We start from the raw sequence: 7,139 nt of genomic DNA, 5'->3' as shown, positions 1-7,139 counted from the left end.
CTTAGTGCTACGGAAGAGGAAATGAATATTCTCTGTTATTTTTCCTTTCATGTACGCATTCTCGTAGGCATGTATATTTTGATGTCTCTGCTGTCAAACGAAAGGTCACACAAACAGAAGGGTGACAAATAAAATTCCGCCTTTCTTCATTGAGACACGTGTTTAATAATTTCTCTCTCGTATATTTCTGTTTTTGAATTATTCAGTGCATGCTTCGGGAAATGCAAAACATGACATGACTCTTAGCAATGGATCCAGAGTGATTTCATTGTTACATTTCCTTATTCTCCATCAAAGAAAAGAAATATAAAGCAAGAATGCTGGAAATAACATGCATTAATAATATCTTGTTCGTGTGGCACAAATTTTCTTTCTAATAATAATAACTTAAATCTTCTTTCATTACCAGCCGTTTACAAAATACAGAAGAAACATTTTTGCAAACTGATTGTGGGTAATGAGACGTACTTTGCTAAAACTTTTCTCTAAACTTCGATAAAAGACAAAAGGAACAAGGATATCAAGAAAGAGGCTCATGATAAATCCTTGCGTATGTTGGCGTCTTAAAAGAGAGAGAGAGAGAGAGAGAGAGAGAGAGAGAGAGAGAGAGAGAGAGAGAGAGAGAGAGAGAGAGAGAGAGAGAGAGAGAGAGAGAGAGAGACACCGCAAAGAACTAGATTAACGCCGCTGCATTATTCTAGATTAATTCTGGATGCCCCCCACACTAATAGATTAATTAAAACTTTGCCAGGAAACCACTCACGAGAAGAGGGAGGATTTAGGAGACGATACTGAGCAACATCTCATTGTCATTAATTCTGACTAATCCAGATGGCCAAATAAATAAAAATATAATAAGACCCTTTTTTCCATGTAAAGTTGGCCTTATGTTCGTGATATGGGCTTCTTATTCGTTTTATGTTGCCCTTGTCCAGTTTTCCCTTCTTTCATGAAAAAAAAAGGATGAAGCACAAAGAAAGGAGAACTATTGGGTATTGTGTATAGTTAGAACCCAGAAAAATGTAAACCCTCAAATAAACAATGAATTAATCAGTCGAAAGGGAGAAAAAAAAATACTGGAAAAACGTGAACAAAGAGAGATAGAGAGAGAAATTATCTTTAACTCTAATTATAAAACACAAGGGTAAAAAAAAAAGTAAGTGGATAAAGGAATACATATAAATTAAACAGCACAGTAATATCAAGCAGTAAAGAAAACAGAGAGACAGAGAGAGAGAGAGAGAGAGAGACAAAGAAAGAGAGACAGAGAGATGCAGAACAAATGGCAGGAAAAGTTGACGAAGGGAAGCGTGCAAAGAGAGAGAGAGAGAGAGAGAGAGAGAGAGAGAGAGAGAGAGAGAGAGAGAGAGAGAGAGAGAGAGAGAGAGAGAGAGAGAGAGAGAGAGAGAGAGAAGCACTACACACATTAGCAATCTCCAAGCATGAATGTCCAGCCAGTGTATTTTACTTCAACATACGTCACTAGTAATGTTTCCTTTCTCAACACACGTCATTAAAGAGACAGACGCCCCTTGCAACGCCTCCCTCATTGTTAACCCCTTCAATACTGGGACACATTTTTACCTTAAGATACGTGTAAGATTAGACCATTTTATTGACATTAGGAAGGGTCTATGGAGGTCAGAAGTTTAATAGCCACAGTCTTCACTATTTTAATCCCCCACATGAGTTTCTGAAGGTGTATAAGATTACCAAATAGTCACCAGAATGAATATGGAAATGGGTCATGGTACTGAAGAGGATTAAAAGAACGAAGTTTTTATTCATATATTCTCTTACTTTAATTTTTCTCAGAGTATCAATCACTCAAAATGTTTAAAAATTGATCAGCAGTATAACTACAGTGTACCATCTCTCTCTCTCTCTCTCTCTCTCTCTCTCTCTCTCTCTCTCTCTCTCTCTCTCTCTCTCTCTCTCTCTCTCTCTCTCTCTCTCTCTATCTATCTATCTATCTATCTATCTATCTATCTCTCTTGGGAATCAACGAGATTGTTTAACTATTTAACCCTAGAATGATGTTTAACAGTAATTCCCCCTACACACACACACACACACACACACACACACACACACACACACACACACACACACACACACACACACACATACTTAACAACCTTGGCCTTTGTCAACAACTTTCTCTTTGGTCGGCAGGCCCTCGGAAACCCACTAAAGGATCCATTAACCTTAGTGGAACACGAAAACACGGTGAAAACAATCATCCCAGAAATAATGAAGGAAAAAAAGAGAGGGTTACGTCACTGAAGGTTCTCTCTATACCCTCTGTTAAGGTGTTTTGTCTCCAGGTGTCTCCAGGTGTCACCCTTTGCCCTTCACCTCTCCTCCGTGACGCTAGCAGCATAAGACCACTTAGCATATATTAACTTTACTGTTGTGAGCTGTTGCAAAGTGAATTTTTCGTGGCGTCGGAATAAATAATGGGTGAAATATTTTGCGCTAGGAGCAGTGAATGAAAATGTATTATTAGTGAGTCTTCTTTTTTTTACTCTCTAAGTAAAGAAAAAGAGGAAGAAGAAGAAGAAGAAGAAGAAGAAGAAGAAGAAGAAGAAGAAGAAGAAGAAGAAGAAGAAGAAGAAGAAGAAGAAGAAGAAGAAGAAGAAGAAGAAAAGAAGCCGAAGAAAAGAAAAGAAAAGAAGAAGAAGAAGAAAAAGAAAAGAAAAGAAAAGAAAAGAAAAGAAGAAGAAGAAGAAAAGAAAAGAAAAAAGAAAAGAAGAGAAAATAATGAAAAAAGAAGAAAAGAAAAAGAAGAAAAGAAAAGTAATTAAAAAAAGAAAAAAAAGGAAAGGAAAAAAAAAAAAGAAAAGGAAATATAGAAGAAGAAGAAGAAGAAGAAGAGAAGAAAAGATTACAGAATACTTGGTTTTAGGAGGAGACTAAGAGAAGGGAATAGTCACATCCCCATTATGAAAGGAACACTAATCTTAATAAGCCACAAACAGACCACGGCCTCTAGTCTCCACTCTCATTAACAAAAGGAAAATCACGCTCTTCTTTACTTTTGCTCACACTGAAGAGAAAGATACAGTTTACTCTAACGCTGATTTTTAATGACATTTATAACTAAAGGAAGATTCAGTTTTCATAAAATTTCGCATCTCATAAGGAAACTCAAGTACCGTTTTTTTTTTTTTTTTCATAGTATTCGTCGTTTCTGTTTTATATCATATAGGTCCGTATTCTGAAACGCCCTTCTCTCTCACCACCACTGTTTCCCAAGGATATAAAGTGGACAAGCTGGGTTTCTGAGGGTGTTTCTGCTATGAATCGTGCAGTAACCTTGTTCACTTGACATTGGAAACATATAAACGCCCTTTGAAACTTGTGTCACTTAAACAGGAGTCTTTTGGAATAGTGGAGGTGCAGTGATGGAGTGTTTGTGAAGATGGTCCATAGTGTCGCAAAGAGAGATACACTACTAGTACACTCATACGTAAAATGATCTTTGTAATGAAGGAACTTTCAGAGGTAACCCTTATCGCTAGTCACCTCAGGGAAAGTTTGATTTTTTTCATCGTTTTCTTCACACTGCTCCTCTTCCTCTCTCTTATCGTCATTAGCATCTTCTCCACTATCGCCGCCACCTCCCACGTGCTCATTGTAAGGAAAGGCAAGTGCAGTGTCGAGTGTCACTTCATGTTATCGTTGGAAGGTGCAGCTACGTGGTGGAAAGGTGAAGGAACGCTATATGCTGCTATGGATTACTGTAAGTGTGTGTGTGTGTGTGTGTGTGTGTGTGTGTGTGTGTGTGTGTGTGTGTGTGTGTGTGTGTGTGTGTGTGTGTGTGTGTGTGTGTGTGTGTGTGTGCTTGTGTGTGTTACTTTGGCAGGTAGTAACAATCATTTACTTCTTCAGTAACATGACACATTTTTATACGTATTCTGGTTACTGTTTGGTGATTTTCTATACATTTTCAGAAAATGATGTATGATTTGAAATACTGAAGACTGACTATTAATTTTCTGACCTCCATAGATCCTTCATAATGTAAATAAAATCGTCTAATGACACACAAAATTCAAGATAAGATTGTGTCCCAGTACTGAGCGGAGAAAAACGTTCATTCTCAAACAAGCTTGCGGGCGCCCAAGCTATTTATGACTTGTGTTCTTGTTGCAGCTTTGTAGGAGACTAAAAGGTGTATACTAGTACATAAGCGTGTTTCTTGGGGCATTAGCGCGTGTAATTGTTGATAAACTAACCATGAGAGGGAAAACAGGAAGGTGACGGTGGTTAATGAACTCGTAAGGGCAGTGAGCGCCAAATAGGTCAGAATTATCTTAGTCGTATAATTTGCCTCCATGACTAATTATAATGAAAAGTTGTAGGGCGGACGCGGTTAATAAGTTGGGATCTGTTTTTGATGAAACCCTCTTCCTATGAATCTCACGCATGAAATATTGAACAACATTCGCTTAACCGTAATGAGGCTACACTAAATGAGGGGAATATGATAATTTGATAAAAGTGAAAAGTTGTAATTGTTACTTAATAAAAAAGAAAATAATGATCGTCTGTGAAGCATCAAATATCGCTAGCTAGATTTTAATGAAGGATATAATTGTCAGATCAGTAAATGTTTAACTCCTTCAGTACCAAAACGTGTTTCCATCTTCACTTTGCATACTATCTGATGATCTTATGCAGCTTCAGAATCTTATGTGGCGATTGAAATAGTGAAGACTGACTATTTAATCTTCTGACCTCCAAAGACCCATCCTAATGTTAATAAAATCGTCTAATCACACGCAAAACTCAAGGTAAAAATGCATCCCAGTTCTGAAGGGTTGATGGCAAATGAAACCCCTTGGCTATACACTGAAGATGACTACCACCACCATCACTTAAGTCACTGGGTCGTAGATACAGTTCCTTAACCTGCCTCTCTTTCATCATTTATGTCTCTCTTTATCCTTTACGACTCCCAACTAATTTCCAAAGTTTGCCAACATACAACCCATATCATATCCAATTATCCTTGTTCACTGATAAGAACAGACATAAAGCAGCACACACACACACACACACACACACACACACACACACACACACACACACACACACACACACACACACACACACACACACACACACACACACACACACACACACACACACACACACACACACACACACATACACACACACCAATCATTCCTAAAAATATGATGGGCATTATTAAGGATGCTATAAATTTTCCTTTTTTTTTGTCTCCAAGATCGATAATTTCCATTCTACAATTGCAATAACATGAGTTTCTTCCCTGTAATCACATTTTTACAGAACACTATGGTTACGATAGGAAGAGAACTAAACAGCTTCCTTTATCCCCTTCAGTACTGGAACGCATTTTTATCATGAATTTTTTGGTGTGATTAGACGATTTTATTTACGTTAGGAAGGGTCTATGGAGATCAGAAGATTAATGGCCTGAGTCTTCACTATTTCCCTACGTAAGTTTTGAAACTGTATAAAGTCGAGTGATAGTAACTAAAATGAATATGGAAACGCGCCATGGCAATGAAGGGATGAAACTCACACAAACGCACACCCTCGCTTCACTGCATCACAGTAACCATGGACATTTATTCTACAATGGAAATTAGCTTATAATAAAAGATTAGTTTGATTACCCCGAAGTTTTGTGATGGATACTACTTATGTTTTATTGCCAAAATGTTCCGTCTTTCCTTCCTCCCTTCCTTCATCTTCCAGAGTGGAGTCAGACCGTGAATAAGAATGAAACAGCAACTCAGAAAAAAAAACAATTTTTACTATGGTTTGAAACGAGTCTCCCTTCTCATCTCCTCCTCCTCCCTGATAGCTTAAAATATTCATAACAGAAAATAATAGAATATTGGTCCCATCGGTCAATTTCTTGTTACTGCACTACATTATTCCTGTCATGTCGCTCCCCAAACACCCACGCACACCCACGCACACTCACATTATTGTACCGTAATGGCTTCGACTCCCTTGCTATTCCAGTCTCGTGTTGAGGAGGTGAAGTGCTCAAGTATAAGTAAGGAATGTTATTAGTGACGCTAACACCACTGGAGGTAGGAAGAAAATAATGCGAAGTAAATTTTCCTCCTTAGCTCCTCGGCCGTGTTCCAAAATTTTCTCTCGCCTGTTGTGCAGAAAACCATTATCTTTGCTTCCTCTTAATTTTTACGAAGCGACGCATAACAGAATTTTACTCTCCTTTTATTTCTAGTGTAAGGAGCCCTCCATTTGTGTAAGTAAAACGCGCCCATGCACACACACACACACACACACACACACACACACACACACACACACACACACACACACGTCATAATTACCACAATATTCACTGCTACTTGGATTCCGCGCTGCCTGTCCTCACCACTTGCGTGCACAAAGTTGAGTGTTACATGATCTCACCCGCTACTTACTTCAACTTCTTGCCGCTCAAACTTCAGCAGATTCTTCTCTTATTCATCATCTAGGTTTTTTTTCTTCTTTCTCAGTTTGTCCCTAACTAATGTAGTGTGCTTCTTTTATTTATTTATTCATTTATTTACTGTCGTTTCTGTGCACGCATTTCTTTTGTTTTATTTTAGAGATTTTCCTTCAAGTACATACAGCATATCAAGTGTCGGGCCCCAAACTGATCAATTCCTGAAAATCGCCATGGCCCTCAACGTTTGGGTCTAATAAGTTTATATCACACGCACTGAACTCCTTGCAAGAATTCCTGAATGCACTGTTAACAGAAGCACAGCAGGCAGCACCGCAGCACCGCTCACTGCCTGTGTCTCCCTCGCGCGAGAGAAGCGATGCCGTTCCAGCTCCGACTGGATCCTGGTGAGGAGTACCCGTGGCGCGCGGTGCGTGTCTTCCCTAGATGAGATGCCGTGGGTAACTGACGGCCGTCGCCCCGCCTCTCAGGATACTGGCTGAATTAGGGAGCCGCCTGCGCCCCCGCCTCCTCTTTTAAGGAAAGAAAACCCAACGACCCTTGCCAATTCATTGACAGTATTTGTCTCGACAGCCAAACGACTCAGTATAGCGGAGAGAAGTCTCTATACCTCGTGGTCGACTTGAAGAGAGAGAGAGAGAGAGAGAGAGAGAGA

General features: G+C 39.2%; 1 protein-coding gene across 2 annotated transcripts in view; it reads right to left on the bottom strand.

Moving 5' to 3' along the window:
- LOC123504255 (peroxidasin homolog) overlaps nucleotides 1-6,924 on the bottom strand; it is a 70,681-nt gene extending 63,757 nt beyond the window's left edge. Inside the window, exon 1 of one of the 2 annotated variants that reach the window (XM_045254641.1) lies at nucleotides 6,366-6,924. The gene's annotated coding sequence lies outside the window, so the exon portion shown is untranslated. The remainder of the gene's footprint in view (nucleotides 1-6,365) is intronic. The other variant, XM_045254640.1, reaches the window with a different exon arrangement.
- Between the last annotated feature and the right edge of the window lie 215 nt (nucleotides 6,925-7,139).

This window comes from Portunus trituberculatus, chromosome 15 (assembly GCF_017591435.1).
Source record: "Portunus trituberculatus isolate SZX2019 chromosome 15, ASM1759143v1, whole genome shotgun sequence".
Taxonomy (NCBI): domain Eukaryota; kingdom Metazoa; phylum Arthropoda; class Malacostraca; order Decapoda; family Portunidae; genus Portunus; species Portunus trituberculatus.
Note: the sequence above shows the minus strand (reverse complement) of the source record. Positions and strands in the feature narration are given on the sequence as shown.